Raw genomic sequence first — 25,100 nt, 5'->3', positions numbered from 1 at the left:
TGCTGGGTGAGGAGGTGGAGAAGGCCAGAGAGCAAGTTGATCTGGAAGTGAAGTAAGCAAGACTAAGGCCCCTTATGAAATGGTAGAATGGATAGCATCTGACCAGTCAGGAGAGCAGGACCTAGATGGGTCTTGATAACTTAAAACACTTTAGAACTAAGTGTTGACAAATGACTGCACAGGAACCTGATCCCCCTGCTAATGAGAAAAATTAGTACTATCCCTAAGGAAGAAAGAAGTGGTTTGAACTTTCCCAGGAAAGTTTTGATACCATCTTAGGTAAAAGAATAATGTGTAAGGGTCATAGAATAAAAACTGAAGGGACCTTGGAGTCATTGAGTCCAACCTCTTCATTTTGCTGATGAGGGAGCTGAGACCCAGACAAGTTACATGACTTGCCCACAGTCACACATCTAGTAAGTAGGAAAGCCAGTAGTTGCACCTAGGTATGGCTGGTTTGTTGCTCATTCTACTGTCCCTGTAAAAAACAATTTTATGAGAAATAGAGTCATATAGAATACAAAGGGGATAAGGAGGAAAATGATAAACACACATACAGAATTTTAGAATAGTTTCTGTCTGTAAAAAGTAGAAATTCAGGGATAAGTATCATAGGGATCATAGATTTAGAGCAGAAGGTACTTTAGAGTCCAATCTAGTCCAACCTCCAGAATTTACACATGAAGAAACTGAGACTGAGAGAGTTTAAGTTACTTACCTTGGGTCACATTGCTAGTTAATGTCAAGGTTTGGATTTGAACACAAGTCTTCTTCACTGCAAGGATTAAGGCTGTTCCCTGTACATATTGATGATGGGAAAATAAGCAGATGAAATTGGGAAATAACCCCAAATGTTTACTCTCCATGAAACTAGCACTCAAGCTGATCCATGAGTAGAAGTTGTCTCTGGAAGAAATGTAAGATGAGAAAGAGAGCTGTCAAAAAACAAAGGGGTGAGGAGAGCAGGACATCAAGGGAATTGTATACTCCATTCACTTGGCTACCCATTAGTGAGCTATAATAAGGATACATATTATAAACTTTCCTGCTAGAAGATAAGTGACCAGAGAATTAGAGCTCTTACAACTAGTTGAATATCAAAAATAGCTTGTGTCTTGTAATAATATTAATAGTGGACATTTATATAACACTTTATAGTTCAAAGTATTTCTGGCATTGTCCCACTTGCTCCTTGGGACACCCTGTGAGGTAGGCAGTGCAAACAGGGTCATAGGATCATTCTTGATGGGTAATCTATTCTTTCCATTTTATAGATGAGGAAACTGAGGCAGAGAAGCATAATATCTTTCTCACAGCAACATTGCTGGTGTAGCTAGGATTTAAACCCAGCTTTTCTATCTCTAAGACTAGCTCATCTCATTTTCCTGTGTTACCTCTCTACCATTTACAAAGCAATTTGATAAAGAAAGAGTGCTGCAGAAAGCTTATGGGGAAGTACCGCAATTTACTGAGTATTATTGAGCCCACTTTATAGCTATGAGTAATTGTTTGCTCACAGAGTTCTATAGAGCTTGGTGATAATTATCACCCTTCCATCTCAATAGACAAGAGAATGGTCACAAAAATAAATCAATCTGCCTACAGATTCATGGCAACTCACTGAGTAAATCAAAAGAAAGTCCCAAGAGCTTCTGCATCTCTTGGATTCCTCTATAATTTGAGGAACAGCAATGTTAAATAGGCCAGTGAACATGGTTTGTGGTTTATCTAGGAAAGACATTAAGGAAGTCAGAAAACAGATTCTAAAAGCATGTCTTTAGACGTCCTAAGAGACAATGAATTCTAATCTGACATTCTCGCTTTGTGGTAATTCATTTGGTTGCTGTTGTTCAGTTCAATGAAATCTGACTTTTTGTGATGTCATGGACCATGCAGTTCATGGGATTTTCTTAGCAAAAATACTGGAGTGGCTCACCATTCTCTTCTCCAGTAGATTAAGGCAAACAGAAGTTAAGTAATTTACCCAGCTAATAAGTGTCTGAGGCTGAATTTGAATTCAGGTCTTCCTGACTCCAGGTCCAGTGCTCTAGACACTGAACCCTTTCCCAACTCTTGTCATGTGCCTCCTTAAGTCACAGCAGCTTGGAGCACCCACAAGGCAAAGGGCCCAAATTGTTATGCTCTAGATTGCCCTTGAGTTACTTTGCCTTCCTTGTCCCTTTTCTCCCTCCTTCACCTCCTAATACTCTAAGCATGGACAGAGCCACATTATACTTTTATTCATGCTTATACATGAGTGGATTTTAGATGTATGTAGCAGACTATGAGCTTCTCGACAAGATCAGGCAACTGATTTTTGCCTTTCTTTTGAACCCTAGCACTTAGCCCAATGCCTGACACAAAACAGGAGTTAATAAATGCTAGTTGACTGACCTTGGGTACAAGCATATGTATAACCTTTGACTTCACTTTAAGCCCTTTCCCTATCTCTTAATGTACCCTAATGCATTTTAAATAAAGGGAGATTATGATTTAGTAATTTCTTTCTTCCTTATTTCTTCTCTCCACTCCCCACTCTACCTCCCTCCCTCCCTTCCTCCCTCCCTCCTTTCCTTCCTTCCTTCCTTCCTTCCTTCCTTCCTTCCTTCCTTCCTTCCTTCCTTCCTTCCTTCTTTCCTTCCTTCCTTCCTTCCTTCCTTCCTTCCTTCTTCCCTCCCTTCCTCTCTTTCTTCCTTTCTCCCTCCCTTCCTTCTTTCCTTTTTTCTTTCCCAGAGAAGTGATGGACTTAGAGTGCTGAATGAGACATACATATGTGTATACACACACATATACAAAGTGTTTGTGTAAGTGTGTTTGTATATACAGACATTTGGGCAATTTGTTTTGCTTGACTATGCATATTTGTTACAAGATATTTCCTTTTTTTTCTTCCTTAAGTGGGATAGGGGTTGGAAGGGAGATAAATTAAATGTCTGTTAATTTTTTTTTTTTTAAGCAATCGGGGTTAAGTAACTTGCTCAAGGTTACACGGCCAGGTGTTTCTGGGTGGGTGCTAAGTGTCCGAGCCCGGGATTCGATCTCCAGGTCTTCTCAACACTGGAGCCAGTGCTCTTACTTGCTGTGCTACCTGGCCTCCCCCTGTTAATTTTTTTTTTAATACAGGTGGGGTGCTACAAAAATAAAAGATTGAATTCATTTTCAGATGAGGTCACCGTATTCTTAATTTTACTTAACTGTTTTACTTTGTTACAACAGACCCCTCATGAAGTGGAAGCAATCTATAACTGTTTATAATGCAAAAACAAAACACGTCAATAAAAAACTGAAAATGAGAGAAAGACCATGACAAAAATAATAAGATGATACTTACCCCCTGACACTAGCTATGTGACCATGGTTCAGTCTCCCTGCTTCTCTGAACTTGTTTCCTCTTCTTCTTCTTCTTTTTTTTTTTTTTTTTTTTTTTGCTTTTTGGAGGGCAGTTGGGGTTAAGGCACTTGCCCAAGGTCACAAGGCCAGTAAGTGTTAAGTGTCTGAGGTCAAATTTGAACTCAGGTCCTCCTGACTCCACAGTCGGTTCTCTGTTCACTGCACCACCTAGCCAACCTGTAAGGGGACTTTCCAAATAATAGGTGGTATTCATGGCCACGAAGAAAAATGATCATAAAAAGAGATGAATTTAGCTTTGGAAACGGGTCATTACCACCCATTCCACTTACAACACACTTTGGCTAATGTTGAAAGAGTTTGAAAATCTGGAGCAGAAGACTGGAAAAAATACCAGTTTAACTTGAAAATATCCTTAAATGGTAACACACACACACACACACACACACACTCACACAAAACTTAGGAGACTGATAAGAGAATGTTTATCACACTTAGCTTTGCTGTTACAGGAAATTTTGCCTAATAGTAATGGCTTAAAACTGAAAGTTGGGGGCTTTGTGAGTTTTGACTTCAGCTATCACAGTGACTGGGTGACTCAGTTATACTCTATTTCTATGTGGATATGGCTCCATGCCATTCTAATAAAAATATAAGTGATACAGAACACATCTGTGGAATGTTGAGATTTCAAAACTAAGATGGTCTCGTCAAAATGTAGTTAATAAATTATAAAATTTGGTCCAAATAATCTCAACTAACATCTAATGAATACTTTTTATAAGTCTGAAGCAACTGATAACAATATAGTAGAATGGACTTGGAGGTAAGAGAAGGAATCAGTCAGCACCTTGTGCTTTGAAAACTTTTATACTCAGAGTAGTTTATTTGGAAAGTCCCTATGCAAGCGCACATTGGAGACACATAGACACACACACACACCCACACACAAACATGGGTTTATGTGTATAAATGTGTGCATCATTAATATATGTGTGTGTATATATATACATATTAGCATGACACAGAACCATGTATTTAGCTCTGGGCATAATTCATAACCAGAATTGGTAATGAAGGATAAAAATCCAGTAGTGGAGTGGTACTATGTTTCTATGTTAATGAATATGTCATCAGTTGGTAGTACTTGTTCCCCCCCCACACACACACACCATGCCCCAACATTCTATGAGCTAAGATACTCTTCTCCTTGAATGTGACTTGCCCTCCAGGCATTTTTTCTGCTCCTCTTCTCTGGGAAGAACTTTCCCCCTTGACATAAACCCAGAAAAAATGTTAGAGGTCCAATCTCAGGACTAGGTCAGTTAGTCACAGTTCCTGAGCCAATGTTAACTCATTCATTGCCTAGGGCAAAGATTCTTACTTTTTTGTGTCATAGATGCACTTGGCAATCTGTCTGAAGCAGCTTATGGACCCCTTCTCAAAATAATATTTTTTTTAATTGAAAGAAATGTCAAATATCAGTTAGAAGTTAATGAAAAAAGTTGTAATTTTCCCCTCATCTAACTTCACAGATACTTGAATATCCATCCACGGACCCCTTAGGGGAGCGGTTGTGAACCCTTTATTTAGAAGGGTGCTAGTATAAGTATTCTCTTTATGTCCTGGGAAGGTGTAAAAATGAATCAAATTTTTTTCAACTCTCAGCCCCCAGCCAGTGGATTGTTGGCAAAAGTACTTCAGTTTCAAAATCTTTCTCAAATCCACAGATATGTCTTGAACAGGACATAGTACATACAATAAGATTATTATTTCTTGTAATTTGGAAATTGGATGTATATTAATGCAATCTAGGTTTGTTTTAACTTTAGTAGGTACATTATACAATTGATTCAATTCAATGCAGTTCAATCCTACTAATGTTCCATAAACACTTATTTAATACCTTATATATGCAAAATACTGGTACTGGGTATACAAATATAAATCCTTGTGACTGAGGAGACCCCACGATAACAAATTTCTTGGGTAGACATGGAGGACTTTTTCATTTCTCAGGTTCATTGATTCTATCCCAGCCAAGATAAGAAAAGAGAAAGCACCTGGAAGGAGAGAGTATTCAGCATTGTTAAGTGCTGAAGAAAAGTCAAGGGGGCTGAATACTAACAAAAGGCTATTGACCTTGATTTTCACAAATCTAGCCCCTCCTCTACCTGAAAAAGAATCCTTATAACATTGTCAAAAACTAACTGTCCAGCCTTTGGTTGAGGACTCCATCAAGAGGGAATATCACTGCCTCCTGAAGCAGGCCAGTACCCATTTGGATGGTTTTAAATATTAGGAATTTTTTTTCTTACATGGAACCAAAATTTGCAAACTTCTACTCACAGCCTTAGTTCTGTCCTTTGGGTCCAAGTAGAACAAGTCTGATCCCTTTTCCACTTGATAGCCCTTTCAGACACTTGTAGAGAGTTATCAAGTTTTCTCTTATCCAGGCTAGCTAGCTCCTTCTCCCTAGCTCCTTCAACTGCTTCTCATATGACATGATTTTGGGTATTCTTGGTGTCTTTGTTGCCTTTTCCTGGATAAACATTAGACTACGCTCAGTTTTTGGATATCTAAACTCTGTGCTGTTTTTTTTAAACAGGGAAAGATTTATATGTCTATTTGCATACGTAAGTATTTACGTGGGACAGCTAGCTGGTGCAGTGGATAGAATGCTTGGCCTGGAGTCAGGAGATTCATCTTATTGAGTTCAAACCTAGTCTCAGACACTTTCTAGGTGTGGACCCAGAACAAGTCACTTAACCCTTTTTGCCTCATCTATAAAATGAGCTGGAGAAGTAAATGGCAAATCAATCCAGTATCTTTGCCAAGAAAAATGGGATCATGAAGATTTGTATATGACTGAAATGACTCAACCACAAGGTATTTACATATACATGAATATTCATATGCATATGTTCACAACAATCTCATTTCTATTCTACATATATACATGTATGCATATATACAAATATATATATGTGTGTGTGTGTGTATGTATATGGGATGTGTGTGTATTCCATTTCCTTTGGACCTGTGATTTCATCTGTATATAAGAGTTTCCAATACATTGGTTTTTATTTATAGAGAAAACTTCCTCTACCGATGCAAATTAACCATTAACCATTCCGCAACCTCAAGCCTTATATAATGTCCCAGAAAGCTGAAAAATTAAATGATTTTCCTAGGATCTCACAACCAGTATGTCCAAGACAGGGTTTGAACCCAGCTATCCTGACTCCAAAGCTGGTACTCTTTCTACTGTGTCTAATATGCAGTGTAGTATTACTTAGGATTATAATCTAGAGGACCCTGGCTTCTGTCTGATGCTCTATAGGTTTTGGGCCACTTAGTCTGCTGAACAACTACTCTATTGCCTTTAAATATATATAATGTACAATGTGTCCCCAAAGTCTTAACTTAGCTTGAAACTACACTAAGACTTTTGAAAAGTATACGCAGACATACACATACACATATTCTTTCAAAATACTAAAGTATTAACAATAATAGTAATCATGATAATAAATGATAAAAAAAGGGATGTGTGTGTGTATTCCATTTCCTTTGGACCTGTGATTTCATGTGTATATAAAGAGTTCCCAATACATTGGTTTTTATTTATAGAGGAAACTTTTTTTATTTATAGAGGAAAACAGCTTAAAGTTTACTTACACATATATCTGTTAATACATAAAATTTGGGTACTAATTGGGGCAGCTAGATGGCATAGTGGATAGAGTTCTGTGCTTAGAATCAAGAAGACTCATCTTCCTGAGTTCAAATCTGACTCAAGATACTTCCTAGCTATGTTACCCTGGGCAAGTCATTTAATCCCGTTTGCCTCAATGTCCTCATCTGTAAAATGAACTGGAGAAGGAAATGACAAACCACTTACAAACCCAAATGTATTCACAAAGGGTTGGACATGACTGAAAAACAAACAACTACACACGCAGTGATGTTATAAAAATTTTTTAAAGATTCTTTTTTTAGAAATAGTAATAATCATAAAAAATCTAATTATGGAAGATAGTATATTTCATGTATTTTAAATAATAAGAGATGCATCTCTTTATGCATGAATAGAATTAACATATTTTTAGACATAACAGTAAAGTTGATTATACAGTATCTGTGGTTTTAACTATTAAGAACTGGTTGGGTCAACCAGACATCTCTTCATTTTCTTTTTTCATTTTTTTCCTGGAAGAGGTCTTAAGAGGAAGTTGATAATTCTTTCATGTGAACTTTAAAATAATTTAATCATTATAAAATAACAAAAGATTATTTAGTAAAGTTCACCTTTTAGCATTTTCAAAAAGTGCTGCTAGTTGTGCCAAAAGTGCTTTCTTCCTGCTAATTGTTGTTCTTTATTAAAGTCTCTAAACATTTTTATGGTTTTGCTTTCCCTTTCAATTATAAGTTGTTGTTGAAACATAGCTTATATTAACCTGGATTTTTTTTTTTTCTGGAATAGGATCTATAGACCCTACTGAGCTTGGATCCCCAGTCTCTGGCACGTATGCCTTACTTTCTTTTCTTCCTTACTCCTCTAAACAAACAACTTAAAAATACTTTTGTTTGAGCATGGCCTACAAGAGTCCCTGAATGATGGCGGTTCCATTGTTATCTTGTACTTTGAACTAATTTTCATTTTCTCCTGTTGTAGTTTTCGATTTGCTTTCCTTCTGAATTTTCCCAATTAAGCATCAGTTTCTACATTAGAAATAAATACTAATCATAAAACCAGCTGAATGAAAATTGGCATGGGAACTTCAATGATACATCTCGGTCATAGTTCCATCCTGGAAAGTCTTCAATTTTAGCTCAGTGTATAATGTAAAAAGCAATATCTCAAAATCAGGAATTTGGTGAAATCAGGAATAAATGACCAGGGAACTAAACCAGAACTCTAAAATACGCACCTCTTTTTCCTGGCTCTTGGCTCTAGCTTTTCTGCAAGTGACCTTCAACACTGGTTGATTTCTGACAGGCAGTAGCTACAGTTTTTAGATGAATAGTAATCAGCATATGCTGATACATGAACAAAAAGACATTTATTGTGCGGAACATGTGCTAAGTGCCGTGGATGTAAACAGAAAAAATTACGAAATCCTTGATCTCAAGGAGCTTTCACTCTAATTGGAAGAACCAACCCATACTCAGGATATCCTGAAAGTTTTAGTGCAGTTTTTAGCTTTTCCGGTACCCCATATAAGTGTTTCTCTTGCATAAGGGGAAATTCTGTTACAGTGTTCTAGTTCCTGACACTTCACCACAGTCAGAAATTGATTGTAGTTCAGCTCCAGTAAGAAGATGAATGAATTTTACTAAAAAAGATTTCTTTTAAAAAATTAACCAGATGCACAAAGGCACATTGTTGTTGACTCACATCGAGGTAAGTTTTCATTTGCATAGTCTCCTTCAATTCACTCTAACAAATATGTATTAAGCAATAACAAGGTACCAGGCACTGGTGCTGGGTATTGGAGATAGCAAAGACAGAAACAAAAAAATAGTTCCAGCCTTTAAGGAACTGGCATTGGATTGGACTGGAAATTTGCATCCATTTTTGAATGGCCTCTTTGACAGAAGCATTCAGTTTAATTTAAGGACCATTATCATGTATAAAAGCATGGCTATAATTAGGGCACTGTCCTAGACACTGAACATTATAGTCATTAGGTCAATGCTAGCTTATATACACAATGAAAGAAGAACAAACTAGAAATTATGCCTTAAAAATAAAGTGGGAACTTCATGTAATATTTGTTGGGGTTTGTATAAAAAAAGCACTTGAGATTTCCAAAAAGTATTGCCAAATTCTTTGGGGAAGTATTCATAAAAATGATTATAAACCAACTATCTCTAGTATAATAAATCATCCTTATGCTTTAATGATAACCTTTGATCTAAGACCATAGATTGTAGAAAAGGTATCAACCTGATCTGACAAAAAAAAAAGTTTCCTCAATTGGAAATTCAGTATACTATTGTAATCACAAGCATAGTTTCTATTTTTATATGTATTATTTGATGCTTTTTTTTTTTAGTAATTCTCTGAGGTAGGTTGCACAAGTATTATCATCTTCATTCATAGTAGAGAAAACTTGGAAATGAAGTGATTTATTTCAAGTCATACAGCAAGTAAATGGTACAACTGGGACTTGAATCCAGGTCTTTGTGTCCTACATCAGCTGTTCTTTCCAGTTTAGCCTCCCGACAAATATTGATAATAGTTATTTGTAACTAGGGAGATGGATGGGCAAACGATAACACAAAATCTTGCCCAAAGTGTAGTTACGTCCCTTTTTTCCAGCCATCAATCTGGAGTAGGGGAAGAAAGTCAGACCCCGAAGGATTCTTGGGAACTCCTCGAGAGTCTGGATGACTAAAGACTTGGGAACACTTTGATTACAGAGAAGTAGTTTACTTTATGGCCAGCTGATGTCACTCTTCCATTAGTGCAAAAACTTTTCAATAGAAGGAAGGCTACTTGAGAAGGATGGCTACTTGAGAAGGATACAGGAAAGTTCCCAGCAAGGCAAACAGGAAATATTAGTGTGTGGAATTGACCCAATTCTCCTAAAGGGAATATGAGATCACATTTTATATTGCCCATGATGCCTCATTTTGAGGTAGACATGCTGGGATCTCAGAGACTACATCTGATGTGGAAAAGCATGACTCTCATTTGGAGTAAACTATGCTGTTCACCTTGAATCACGGCCCAGATGGGTAGAGAGGATGATGGCTGATTCAGCTTTTCTTTCTAAAGTAGAAATGATTCATCAGATCTTCAGATAATAAAAGGGGTTCTTTTTAAAAGAAATTGTTGTATCTTTATTGAAACTTTACTTGAGTTTCCTTTTCCAGTTACCCTCTTCTAACTCGCCCCTTTACACAATGACTGCTCTAACAAGTAGTGTTATTTCAGCATTGATGTATATAGTTGGTATCACATTGTTGCATATTTATTTATATCCTTTGGAAGGGAAATTTAGGGGTGCTGCTACATTACCCTAACCTTTGAGTTTGCCATTAAGTAGAGCACCACTTCCACAAAACATCACTTGATATTACTGATACTGATCAGAATACTGAACTGACTTTGATAGATCACTACTTTCTCTGGGCATGTAGAATGAAAAATTAATTGAGCTTAGATGACCTGGGTTCTAATCCCAGTTGCACCACTTGCTAACTGTATGATCTTGAGCATTTAGGCCATCTCTCAGAGCTCAGTATTTTTTTGTTGTTGCTTTTTGGATGGGGGAAAGTAGGGCAGTTGGGGTTAAGTGACTTGCCCAAGGTCACACAACTAGTAAGTGTTAAGTGTCTGAGTCTGGATTTGAACTCAAGTCCTCCTGACTCCAGGGCTGAACCACCTACCTGCCCCGGAGCTCAGTTTTCTTGTGTGTAAAATGAAAGCATTGATTCTTTTAAGCTCTCAAACTATATGATTTTGCTTATGTTCTTAAAATATAAAAGTTTATATGTGAAGTATCAGTGATTTTCTCATTTGGCATGTCAGCTCCCTCTACCAATGAAGATAACAATCTGACTTTGATTTAGCAGGTAAGTCCTCATAAAAAAAAAAGTTTATGAGGCACATAAAGAACAAGTGATTCGTCCAATGTCACAGAGCTAATAAATGCCACAGGCTGAATTTGATCTTCTGAGAGGGTAAATAAAAAGTTTTTCAAATCTTAAAGTATTCTATAAATATGCATAATAGTAATAATATAGACTTGTGAGGTATAATAAATATTATTATTATGCCTCACAAGTCTATAAAATATATTTGAATTATTTCTGGTTTATTATTTAGTACCTAGAAAGCATAAATTATATTTTTGTAAGAATTGAAAACATTGATGTTCATTAAGGAAAAAAAAAACTGGGGAGGTCATTGTCATACCAACAGCAAACATTTAACTTGAGTTTTGTTTAATGACATGTATAAGTTCAGATGGCAACAGCCTCACCTCATGGTCCCAGTGGACATTTCCTATCACGTTTCATAGGACCTTGTCTCTTTAGTGGAAGCTACACGTCACAGCTTATTAAAATATAATGGGCCCTTTAAGCCCATTTATATCACCTAACACCTTCAGAGGAAAAAAAGTGGGTTTTTTTTTGGAGGGGGGGTGTTTTTTACAGGACAAACAGTTTCCTTATTTGATTCATTGACTGGTTGACTGGTGCTGGAGCAAATGAGAGAAGGCGGCTTTAAATATTCCAGGAACTCTTTTAGATGGAGAAATGGGACACCTGATATATTTAAAGACATTCTTTGTAGCATGGTCTATAGATCTGTCAGTTTCAGTAGTTACATAGGTGTGGATTAGAGTTTGATGGTAAAAGCTTCTTACTGTGCCCTTAGTGAGCTAAACTAACTTGTTATAGTTTTAAAAACAATATTGACACTTTCCTTTTTTAAAAGTAGAATTCACGAAACTAGAATAATGTTGTTTTGGCATGTGTTCCTATTCACCTATGATAATTCAGTAGTTGCTTAACCGGTTCCATTGCATTAATTTATTCACAAACTCATTCAGCAAATGTTCAGTGCCCACTGTGCACAGAATGTTGTCCTAGGTGCTGGTGAAAGATGCAAAGTTTAGTTAAGTTCCCTGACTTCATGAAGTTTACATTCTAGTAGGCAGACACAGACAAGAATATCAGAAGATGCAGAATAAAGTGTTCCATGAAACAATAAGGATGGGGTGGGTGAGTTCTATTCTGGATCTGATTCTCACTAAAGAGGAGGGACTGATTTTTGGAGTGGGACTGATAGGAACGTTTGAGGGGGATTGGAGCCTCCATCCTAGAATTTGGGATAGAGAATGAAAGGAAATCTTTGCAAAGTCTGATATGCCCTCTATACTTTGGGAAAACAGATTTCAGAGAGTTAAATGAAAGACAAATAGAATACCATAGAGGAACGTGCTTCAGGTAAGTCAACCCAGAGGTGACAGGAGATACCAAAGAATGAAACTCCAAAAACGCAATGGCCATCGATTCCAAAGAGGAGAAGAAATGATAGTTATCTGGAGACCAATGTGAATGCAAAGACCTCTTGCCAATCAACTTGGGTTTTGAAAAGAAATGTTAAAAAAAAAGAGGGAACCAGGTCAGATAAGAAAAGATGAATCTTAGAGTTTGGCAGTTTGGTAAAGTGATCTTTACAGAGGAAAAAAATAGCTAAGTTTGAGTTCATACGTAAGATAAAAAGATAATGAGAGCATCTGGATTTCCCTGATGAATTCTAATGTCCTGACCCAGAAGCTTGATATCACTAGTAGATGTGATGACTGAACCATAACCATTGATAATGGAAAAATTATGAAAATGGAAGAGGTTTCACAAGATGGGAAGAGGGTGTTCCAGTCAGTGGCTTCTAGCGGTGGCGCTGGAGCTGCATCAGGGGCAGGCGCAGCAGCTGCTCTGGGCCCAAGTGGGCCCGCGGGGCCCCCAGTGCGAATGGGCCTGGCACCTGGCCAAAGGCTCTACAGCTCCCTGATCCCTGGAGCAGCCTATCCACGTCCAGGCATGTTGCCAGGGAGCCATATGACACCTCAGGCACCTTCTATGGCACCTCCTGGCTATGGGGGGAAGCCTTTAATTCGACCTGGTCTGGCCCAGTCAGGAATAGATAAGTCCCGAAAGAGACCAGCTCTTCAACAGATCCAACAGGTCCAGCAGCAGGAGGTCCACAATCAAAATCACAAATTCATGAGCTGGTACCAGAATCCCAGGCCTGTATGGATCTCTTGGCTTTTGAAAGGAAATTGGATCAGACCATCATGAGGAAACGTCCAGATATCCAGGAAGCCTTAAAATGACCTATCAAGCAAAAAGGGAAACTTCGTATTTTCATTTCGAATACTTTAAATCCAGCTAAATCATTTGCTGAAGATTGGGAAGGTTCTGTGGCTTCCTGGGAGCTTCGGGTAGAAGGATGGCTCCTCGAGGATTCAGCTATGTCTAAATATGATGCTACCAAACAGAAGCATAAATTCTCCTCCTTCTTTAAGTCTTTGGTGACTGAGCTGGACAAAGATTTATATGGGCCAGACAACCACCTGGTGTAATGGCACAGGACTGCTACCACCCAGGAGACAGACGACTTCCAGGTGAAGCAACCAGGAGATTTAAATGTTCATTGCACTGTTTTGCTGATGCTAGATTACCAGCCTCCTCAGTTTAAATTGGACCCCCGCCTGGCCTGGCTTTTGGGTATTCTCACCCAAACATGTCCAGTGATCATCCAAGCACTGTGGCATTACATCAAGACTCATAAGCTTCAGGATATTCGTGTGGCAATGGATGAAGTTCTCAGAGATCCCCCAGCAGCTCCATGCCTTGCTTTATGCCACCAGAGCCCATCATCATTAATCATGTCATCAGCGTTCACCCCCATGACCAGAAGAAGACTGCCTGTTATGACATTGATGTGGAAGTGGATGATACCCTCAAGACCCAGATGAACTCCTTCCTGCTGTCTACTGCAAGCCGGCAGGACATTGTTGCTTTAGACAAGATCCATGAGACAATAGAGACCATCAATCTGCTGAAAACCCAGAGAGAGTTCATGCTGAGGCTTCATCAATGACTGCCTTCAGTCCCAGTGCCGGGATCTGAAGACCATGACTGATGTAGTGGGCAACCCAGAGCAGGAACGCCAAGCTGAGTTCTACTTCCAGCCATGGGCTCAGGAGGCTGTGTGCGGATACTTCTACTCTAAGGTGCAACAGAGTCGGCAGGAACTGGAGTGGGCTTTGGGCATCCGAAATACAGAAGGCCCCTCTTCCATCCTCAGCCAGGCCATACCAGTTCTTTGTTTAGGCTCTTGTGCCTCTCCATAGCATCTGCCCTAGTCTTGTTTGGGGGTTCCTCAGGGGAAGCTGCTGGTTGAAGTATGACACCATGATGAAGAGGGTCCCACATTTCTGTCTCAAGAGACAAATATTCTCCTCCCCAGTCTCTCCAACTCCCCTTTGCCTCGCAAAACTCCCATGTGCCTCTCCCTTTTCCTGATCTACATAGGACCTCTAGTTAGTATTAGTGAGAGAATTTATAGTGGTCATCAATTCTCTGAATGGACTGGGCCTAAGGCCAAGCGATCTTTAAGGGAAACAACTAAACTCATCTTGCCCTTATGAGACCCAGGATTGAGGGCCATAGTCCCTTTTCCCAGGTCTGGACCAGAGGTCATTCTGTAAGTTAGTTGGTTTTAGTTGTCCCTATATAGAATCCCATTTTCTTTCACCAGTTTGGTACAAACTCTTATCTTAATGGGATGCTCTGGGACCCAAGGGAACCTTATGACCACTTGACCTACTTGAGCCCTAGGCCATGTTCCCCTAGGATGGCCTGCTGGTTTAGCTCTTCCCTGAGTCCCCCATATGGGGGTTCACATCAGTGTTAGAGGTTGTTCCCTGACTGCTGCTCCCACCTGGCACCCTCCCTATAGCTGCTGCTTTTTCTTAGGATTCCTCCTAAGGCAGGGCATCTGGGCTGGGAGCCCTGCCTTTTCCCATATCCATTCCCTTGTGTATTGTGACTGCCAGCAAAGGCATCCATTCCTTCCAGCTACTGCTTGGAGATGTGGTCACCAACCCTCCCACCCCACCTTTTCCCAAGTAGAGCGAGACACCTCAAACCCAATGGATAAAAGCCCTAAGCCATCTCCATTTTCCTTTGCCCCTTTAGTTAGTACCCCATAGTGGGTCCTAGGGCATTGGGGAATAAGGAGAGCCAAGGGCTGGAGAGTGGCTCTTCCTTGGCTTTGTGACTCTCTCTACCCCAATCCCAAATGAAATCCTTCAGCCCCTCAGGTAAGCAGCAGGGCCAGGGGTCTGGCCCAGTGGAACTGAGATGTTTTTGCATACTTCCAGGAAAGCCCCATATTCCTTTTCCAGGTTGAATTTTTCCCTTAAGTTAGCATATCTCAGACTCACAGACTCAACACAGCAGGATGGGAGAGAGCCAGGTGCAGAAGGGGCATTGGGTTTGGCATAAGCTCCAAAACCCCACAGAACTGACAGACTCCTGCCTCCCCCCCTTCCTCAGACTCCTGTGAGTACCTTCTTCCATGCCTGCTCCACATTATGTGGCAGCAGAATCTTCCCATTGTCCTCCTGAAAGGCTTCCCTTACACTACTACAACGACCCCTCACAAACCTCTGTTGGGGGAGGGCAGCTGAGCCCTGGCCCCCCTCCTGGCCAGGACCATGTGAAGGAAGCTCAGACACTGGCCTTCCTCTCACCACTTAGGCAGTGTCCCTGTTGCAAATAACTTTTTATTAACTGAATATTATGTTTTTTCATGAACCAAAATTTTTTTGTACTGTCCCCTTATAGATGTCACCCGGTTTTAATAAAAGCATCTTCTGAAAAAAAAAAGATAGGAAGAGGGTATATATTGTTCAAAAAAGAAAAGAAAATGGGCCCTCTGCAACTTATAGGCTGGTGAGCTTGACTTCCATTCATGCAAAGTTCTAGAATAGATCATTAAAGAGATGGTTGGCAAGCACCTAGAAAGGAAAACAATTATTACAAAGAGGCACAATAGCTTCACTAAAAACATGCAATGTCAAATTAAACTCATTAAAAAAATTAATCTTTTATTTATTTATCTTTAGTTTTCAACATTAATTTCCACAAGATTTTGAGTTACTAATTTTCTTCCCCTCTTTCACCTACCCCCCATAACAAGATAGCAAGCCTAATGAATACCTCTTCCCCCAATCTGCTCTCTCTTATATCCTCTCTCATCCCCTCCTAACTTTCTAGTAGGGCAAGATGGTTTTCTATACTTCAGTGCCTGTATATCTTATTTCCAAGTTGCATGTAAAAAACAATTTTTTAAACATTTGTTTTTAAAACTTTGATTTCCAGATTCTTTCCCTTCTTCCCTCCTCACCTACCCCTACTGGGAAGACAAGAAATTCAATATAGGAGTTATATTGTGAAAGAGTAACTATATTTCCCTCCATCCTATCCTTCCCCCCACTTATTCTATTTTCTCCTTTGACCCTGTCCCTTTTTGAAAGTGTTTGCTTCTAACTACCCTCTCCCTCAATCTGCCCTTCCTTCTGTCATCCCCCCTCTTATTACCTTCCCCCCTACTTTCGTGTAGGGTAAGATACCCAATTGAGTGTGTATGTTATTCCCTCCTTAAGCCAAATTCAATGAAAGTAAGGTCAACCTATTCCCTTTCACCTTCCTGCTCTTCCCCTCCATTGTAACAGTTTTTTTCTTGCCTCTTTTATATGGGAAAATTTACCCTATTCTATCTCTTCCTGTCTCCTCCCCTTATATTCTTCTCTCACCTCTTAATTTTATTTTTTAGATATCATACCTTCCTATTCAACTGAACCTGTGCCCTCTGTCTATGTAAACATATACATGCATATACATATACTCAATATGTATTTATACACACATACAACCTCCTATATATACATATATGTATGCATACATACATACACATATATATATACATATATATTCCTTTCAACTGTCCTCATACTGAGAAAAGTCTCATGAGTTACAATTATCATTTTTACATGTAGGAATGTAAATAATTTAGTAGTTCCTTAAGATTTCTTTTTCCCAAGGGGCGGCCAGGTGGCTCAGTGAGTAAGAGCACTGGCCCCAGGGTTGGGATGACCTGGGGATTGAATCCCGGCTCAGATACTTAGCACCACACCCAGAAATAACTGGCCATGTAACCTTGAGCAAGTTACTTAACCCCAATTGCTTAAAAAAAGAAAAGATTTCTTTTTCCTGTTTACCTTCTCATACTTCTCTTGCTTCTTGTATTTGAAAGTCAAATTTTCTGTTCAGCTCTGGTTTTTTCATCAAGAATACTTGAAAGTCCTCTATTCCATTGAATGACCATATTTTACCCTGAAGCATTATACTCAGTTTTGCTGGGTAGGTGATTCTTGGTTTTAGTTCTAGCTCCTTTGACCTCCAGAATATCATATTCCAAGCTCCTTGATCCCTTAATGTAGATGCTGCTAGATCTTGTGTTATCCTGATTGTGTTTCCACAGTACTCAAATCATTTCTTCCAGACAGTTTGTAATATTTTCTCCTTGACCTGGGAACTCTGGAATTTAGCTATGATATTCCTAGAAATTTTCTTTTTGGGATCTTTTTCAAGAGGTGATCAGTGAATTCTTTCAATTTCTATTTTGCCCTCTGGCTCTAGAATATCAGGGCAATTTTCTTTGAGAATTTATTGGAGGATAATTTCTAGGCTCTTTTTTTGATCTTGGCTTTCAGGTAGTCCAATAACTTTTAAATGATCTCTCCTGGATCTATTTTCCAGGTCAGTGAGTTTACCAATGAGATATTTCACATTGCCTTCTATTTTTTCATTTGTTTGAATATGTTTTATGATTTCTCATAAAGTCTTTAGCTTCCATTTGCTCCAATTTAACTTTGAAAGAATTATTCTCTTCAGTGAGTTTTTGAAATTCCTTTCCCATCTGACAAATTTGGCTTTTTAAGGCATTCTTCTCCTCATTGGCTTTTTGGGCCTCTTTTGTCATTCGAGTTAGTCTATTTTTAAGGTGTTATTTTCTTCAGTGTTTTTGGGGGTCTCCTTTAGCAGGCTGCTGACTCGCTTTTCATGATTTTCTTGCATCATTATCATTTCTCTTCCCAATTTTTCCTCCACCTCTCTTACTTGATTTTCAAAATCCTTCTTGAGCTCCTCCATGGCCTGTGAACAAATATTTTTCTTGGAGGCTTTTGATGCAGGAGTTTTGACTTTGTTGTCTTCTTCTGGTTCCAAGTTTTGATCCTTTTTGTCCCCAAAAAAGGATTCTATAGTCTGATTGTGCTTCCTCTGCTTGCTCACCTTGCCAGCCAATTACTTGACTTTTGAGCTCTTTGCCATGGTAGAACTCTGCTTCCAGAGTGGAGAGAGCTGTGTCCCAAATTGCTGGAGTTTTCACAAATGTTGTCAGAGGTCTGAGGAGGGCGCCCTCTCTACAGCCACCACAAGCTTTGGCACACTGGCCACATACCCCAGGACCACCACCCAAGACTGTGACCCAGATCCAAGTAGGACAAAGCAAGAGCAATTACCCTCTGAATGGTTGCTTGGTCCCCCTACAATCTGCAGTCCAGGAGCTTTGGAGGCAGACACACAGTAGCAGTTGCAGCCACAGTGCCTCCTCTACCTCTCACCCTGGAGCAAGGGCCAGACCACGCTCTTCTGTTACCCAGTTCCAACAGAGTTCCCCACTGACCTTTTACTTTCTCTTTGCTGTTTATGGGTTGAGAAGTCTGGAAACTGCCACAGCTGCCAGTGATTCTCCCTAACTATGCTCAGCTCCCAGTTCAGTGAGATAGACCTTTTTTGTGGACCTACCAGGCTGCCTTCAGCAGGAGATTTGTTTCTCTCTGTCACTTTGTGGGTTCTATAGCTCTAAAATTTGTTTAGAGTCATATTTTACAGGTATTGGAGGTGGTTGGAGCGGGAGCTGAAGCAAGGTCCAACCTCATTTATTTTTCTGAAAGAATTACTAAACTAGCAGAGGAAGAGAATATTATGGATAGAGTGTTGATTTTAACAAAGCTTTTAATGAAGTATCTCATACTGTTCTTGTGGATAAGATAGAGAAATATGAATTAAACAATAATATAGTTTCATGAATTCAGAACTAGTTGGATCAACAGATTGAATGAGCAGTTGTTAATGATTCCATGTCAATATAGTAGAAGATCCTCAGTATAGAAACTCAGGAATCTGTGCTTAGTCCTGTGTTATTTAAGACTTTTATCAGTGACTTGGATAATGGTATAGATTATATGCTTATCACATTTCTTACCTTTCCTTGAAGGTCTTCAAGCAATTACTAGATGTCCACTTGTTGGGTGTTATAAGAGAGGATTCCATTCATGTATGGATTGCATACATATGGATTGGCCCCTGAGGTCTCTTCCAGCTCTCAAATTCTGTGATCTTGTGAAGTCTGAAGACTTAAGATTGTGATAATGAATATGGGGAGATCTCATGAAAGAGGCAGCAGTTGAGTTAGACTTTAAAGGATGAATAGAAATTCTTCAGGGAAAGATGGGGGAAAAGGGAGGGATGGCATTAGTAATGGCATGAAAGTAAGAAAGTATCATGTCTTTTTGAGGGTAAGGAATACCCTAGTTTGTCTAGAACATAGAATGTAGAGAGGGGAGTATTATGAAATACATAGGGGGAAAAAATTACAGCAATAGACTATGGAGGATAGTCATTTGGCATCCTCTTTATAGAAGCAATGATCATATTGATTTTATTATTGTACTCAAAGAACTAATTAGAAAGTGTGTGTATATGTGTATGGTGGTTGTGTACTTGGTAGTGTTGGTAACAAAATGACCAGATATGGATGACTCAATGAAATATGAGAAATTGTCTGGTTTGTGGCCAGCTACAAATACTGGGCTAGGTGAGTTTACACTCATCTACTCAGCCATCAGTCAAGACAGGGTGAAATTTCCAAAGCTATATGTAAAATGGGGATAATAATAGCACCTACTTCCTGGGGCTGTTGTGAGGCTTAAATGAGATAATTGTAAAGCTCTTTGCACAGTGTAAATGCACATGGTAAGTGCTATATAAATGCTGCTGCTGCTGCTGATTTCAAAATATTTCAAAATACTAACAAAGTGACAGATGGTATTTGTCTCTAAAAATATATTTTGTTAGTTGCTGGAAGAAAAGTGAGGGAAAATGGTTTACAACAGAAAGTCATTAAAAATTAAAAGCAATAATGAATTCCATGAATCAGTTGGAAAATGATCACTTGAGTTAATCAGTATGACCCATCAGTCAACACCCACCAACTGTTACTGTTTAGTGATGGTATTGATTCCAAGGCATTGAACTCTGTCCTTTGTCAGCTCATGATGTGGGAGAAAACCTCATGAAATGAACATGTTGGCTGTAATATTTCTTAACACATCTTTGTGAACAGAATGAAGAAAGCTGTTTAAATTTTGTATCCCCAAAGGCAAAATCCAATAACAATTAGTCCAATATTTTCATGAATTAACCTGCTCTGTGAGTAAATCTGTTCTTCCACAGTTCCATGTCATTGGTTCAAATGGCATAACTTTTCTCGCATAAAGAGCCTCAGAAGGAACAAACCTATTGGGGAAAGTGAAGGAATTTATGGTACACTGAGGCCAGGGATGTAAACAGACCTCAGCTGTAGCAGGACAGAAAATTGCTTTGTATTTGAGGGTTGTCAGTTCTCAGGTTTGTAACAGACATTTATAATAAACCCTCAACCTGTTTGGCTATTTGTGCAATTTCTAGTTACACCAGAAACTATAACTCCTTTGTGTTTGCATTTCACCTAATGCCAAATAACACATTCCCAGAATAAGAGGTATATGGAAGGATACTTTTACTCTCCTTAAACCTCTTCCTTTCCTCCCTTCATTCCCTCTTACCCCAACATTTTTACTTAAATTTCACTTAATTGTTAGGTGAAGTCATGGTATATATTTCTGTCTCCAGATGGACCAATCCCATATCAGAAACTTACTACCCATGTGGCTAGACCAGGGGCAAGTTGCTTAATTTTTCTTAGCCTCTGTTTCCTTTTCTGTAATATAGGGATCATAACAGCACATACCTTACAGGGTTGTTGGGAGGATCAAATGAGATAATATGGTTAAAGCACTTGGTAAATCTTAAAGTACTATATAAATGATAGCTATTACGATGACTCCTAACTTCTGCAGCTATACAAAAGAATGAAATCCACAAGCTGACTCAAAAATTCCACCAGTCACACCAGAACCACATTTGAAAACATCATTAACGACTTAACCCTCACCCCTGCTCAAAAGCCCCAATTGTGTCTCATTCAACTCAGCTCTAAAAGAGAGCCATTGGATCTTTTCTGAGTAGTGACAGGTCCTCGGAAAACTGTTTATTTTTCCTATGAAGTATAATCTGACTCAACAAAAACACTGGCCTTTCAAACTCAGAATGGTAGTTGAGGAGAATTAGAAAACACATGGAACAAAACCAAATGCTCCTTGTACTCAGGATATTTTTAAGAAATGATTTCTAACCCCCAAACCCCAAATCCTTTTAGGTCACTTTTCCCATCCAGTGTTTTATTCCTAGAGCTAACCCAAGAGATAGTATAATATTGAGCTATTGAAGGACTCAAGGTACAGGGGAAAGAGGACTGCTTCTGGAGTTGGAGGATTTGGGTTCAAATCCTGACTTTTAACTTTCCTGTGACCTTGGGCTTATCTCCCTCGACCTTAGTTTTCTTATCTGTAAAATGAGGGGGTTGGATTATATGACCTCAATATGACCCAGTCCTAGATTTATGACACTATGATCTGAAAGCTTTTAACAGTGTACCAGACACTCTGGGTAAAGACTAAGTGTTCACCCAATGAAGTTAAAAGGGACCCTCTAGAGTCCTGTTGGACAGAAATACAGGCTTCCTTATTTTACTCCCCTGGTATATCTTGGAATATAGGTTTATAATACTGCCACCAGCACTAGGAATGACTGATTTCCAGACAGGAGCTAACTTTCCTCTCCAGGGATCAACTGACCTGAGTCCTCAACATGTTACAACATTCAAGAGACCCAAATTAAACAAAAGAAAGTTTCACACCACCAATTTAGTGGAGTTCTGCAAAACAAAATTGGGTGGTTGCCAATCATTCCAGAAGGTCAATTTCCATAATGAGGTAAAGGTCAGCCTCTGCTCTCCTCAATCAACCCAAACTTTCTAGAGCCTGAATGCACTAGAAGACTTTATATCTTTAAGAACTGCTACTGCCTAACTTTTCCCCCTGAGTTTGGGTATCCCTGTCTTGCCCAGGCTGACCATGCAGCAGCCCTTCAGGGCTCAGTCTCATTACTCATCATTATAGGGGTTTTGACAATCTGGTTCCAAGGCACCCTGGAAGCCTTGATGTATTGGTGCCAGACAGTGTGTACACCTGATAGACATAGTTCAGTACAGAGTTTAGAGCTTAAGAGATCCATTGGTCTCAGCCTCCCCAGGAATTATAGGCATTTGCAACACTCTTGGCTCTAACATTTTCCTGAAAGCAGAAATAAATTATAAGAACTGGCATTTAATTATTTATATTCTAAAAGCTTTATCAATACCTTTTATTTTATATACTACATCATTTCTAGACATGCCCGTGGCACTGCCTAACCATCACTGAGCCTTCCTTTTTAACAAAGAGAAGCAAATAAAATCAACTGGCAACTCTATGTGATGCCATATATAATATTCTGCTTCTGTAGTTCTTCATTTCTCTACCAAAGGAAGGAAAGTATGTCCGATGATCTGTTCTTCAGGTCCAGGATTGATTATTGCAGCTCATCTAAATTTGACTGTTTTAAAATATTTGTTTATATTATTGTAGGCATTGTAGCTATTATTCTTCTGGTTCTACTTTCTTTATTTGTGTTAATTTGTATAAACCTTTCCAATGTTTCTCTGAATCCCTCATATTCAAAATTTTGTATGGTACAATTATATTTTATTACATTCACATACCACAAGTTTTTCAATGATTCAGTGATCAATGGGTATTGAATCTGTTCGAGACTCAGAGAGGTGGAATAACTTACATGAAGTCAAACTTAATCATTTCCTAAGTGATTCATATATATCCTTTTGTCTGCTAAACAAGATTATGTATTTCTAGGGTATTAATAAGACATATAGTAGACACTAAATAAATACTTCTGCCTAATTGGTTGATTCAGGCAAGCAGGTAGTTACAAATGTTGGTGGCCTTTTCTCATTCTTCATCATTCTTGACCTTTTCATAGTAATTTGATCACCTTCTTCTCCTGACTTCTCTCCTTTCTCTGGGTTTTGGTGATAGCACTCTCTCTTGGTTCTCCTCCTACCTGTGTGACTGCTCTTTCTCAGTTTCCATTGTTGGATCATCTTCTATATACTGCTCCTTAATTATGAGTGTGCCCCAAACCTCTGCCCTGGGTCCTCATCTCTTTCTATACTCTTTCTTTTTTCTTTTTTTTTAAGCAATTGGGGTTAAGTAACTTGCTCAAGGTTACACGGCCAGTTATTTCTGGGTGTGGTGCTGAATGTCTGAGCCTGGGATTTGATCTCCAGGTCATCCCAACACTGGAGCCGGTGCTCTTACTCGCTGAGCCACCTGGCCACCCCTTCTATACTCTTTCTAATGATTAATTAGAATTATAAGATGATTAATTATCATCTCCAAGCAAGTGATTCTCAGATTTTGGCAACTTGGTGTTACAGTAGATAGACCCTGGGTGTGAAGTCTAGAAGACCTGAGTTCAAAGCCAGTTTCAGGCACTTACTGGGGGTATGACGCAGAGTCACTTAATTTCTTTCAGCTTCAATTTCCTCATCTGCAAAATGGGAATAATAGCACGAACCACCAAGGTTATTGTAAGGATTTTATGAATGAATATTGGTAAAGCATTTTGTAAACCATAAAGCACTAATATAATTGCTAGCTATTTGCTATCATCACCATCATCATCATCATCATCATCATCATCATCATCATCATCATCATCATCATCATCATCATCATCATCATCATCATCATTTTACAACCCTAACCTCTCTCCTGGGTTCTTGTCCTGAGTTTTTCAATTGATGAATTGCCTGTTGGGTGTTTCCAACTGGATCTTATAGGCATCTTACCTCAAGATTTGCAAAACAGAATTCTTTATCTTTTCCTCATACTTTCACCTCTTCTAAACTTCCCTCTTTTTTTCTGTCGCTTTCCTTCACTATCCTAATCACCAAGATTTTCAGCCATGGAGTTATCTTTAACCTCTTACTTTCTCTCACCCTAGTTATCAAATTAGTTGTCAAGTTTGCTGATCTAACCTCCACATGTCTCACATGGATCTTGTTCTCTTTTATCTATTCTCATGGCCACTACTCTACTTCAGACCCTTAAGACCTTTCACCTGGACTATTGAAAAAAGCTTCCTAACAGTCTCCTTGCCTCAAGATTCTCCTGCCTTCAGTTCAGCCTCCACACAGCTGACAATGTGATTTTTCCAAAGCCAAGGACTTACCATGCCATTCAATAAACCCCAGTGCATCCCTATTTCCTCTAGGATCAAATACAAACCCCTCTTTTTGTCATTAAAAGCCTTTAACAAGTTGGCCTCAACCTACTTTTGCAGACTAATTATACTTTACTCCCTTTATGAATTCTGTAGTTTGGCCAGATGGGCCTTTTTACGGGTCCTGCGATACAGGACATTTCATCTCTTTTCACCATACTTTTGCATAGGCTGTGCTTTCCTCTCTCCTTGTGTCTTAGAATTCCTTGTTTCTTTCAAAGCTCAACACAAGGGGTACCTTCAACATGGGGCCTTTCCTGATCCCTCCCACCCTCAGCTACTAGTACTTTCTCCATACTTCATTTTTATTTTGTATAAATTTTATATACATTATATGCTATCTTCCTTGATAGGATGTGGGTTTCTTGAGGACATTAACTATTTCATTTTTATCACTGTATCTCTGGCCTGGAACCTAGTAGGAGCTTGATAAATATTTGTTCACTGATTAATTGGTCCCAACAAACCCATTTTCCTCCCTTCCTTCCTTCCCTCCTGCCTTTCTTCCTTCCTTCCTTTGTTCCTTCCTTCCTTCCTTCCTTCCTTCCTTCCTTCCTTCCTTCCTTCCTTCCTTCCTTCCTTCCTTC

At 39.1% G+C, this 25,100-nt stretch overlaps 1 protein-coding gene and 1 pseudogene across 1 annotated transcript in view; one reads left to right on the top strand and one right to left on the bottom strand.

Annotated features, from left to right (window-relative positions):
* PREP (prolyl endopeptidase) overlaps positions 1 to 25,100 on the bottom strand; it is a 292,033-nt gene that overhangs the window by 248,112 nt on the left and 18,821 nt on the right. The window lies entirely within an intron of this gene.
* Positions 12,712 to 14,282, top strand: LOC138153203 (SWI/SNF-related matrix-associated actin-dependent regulator of chromatin subfamily D member 1-like; annotated as a pseudogene).

This window comes from Petaurus breviceps, unplaced genomic scaffold (assembly GCF_028583685.1).
Source record: "Petaurus breviceps papuanus isolate PSGF00001 unplaced genomic scaffold, PetGlider_PUasm1.0 90977, whole genome shotgun sequence".
NCBI lineage: Eukaryota > Metazoa > Chordata > Mammalia > Diprotodontia > Petauridae > Petaurus > Petaurus breviceps.
The sequence above is the reverse complement of the archived record's forward strand: the minus strand, read 5'-3'. Positions and strand labels throughout refer to the sequence as shown.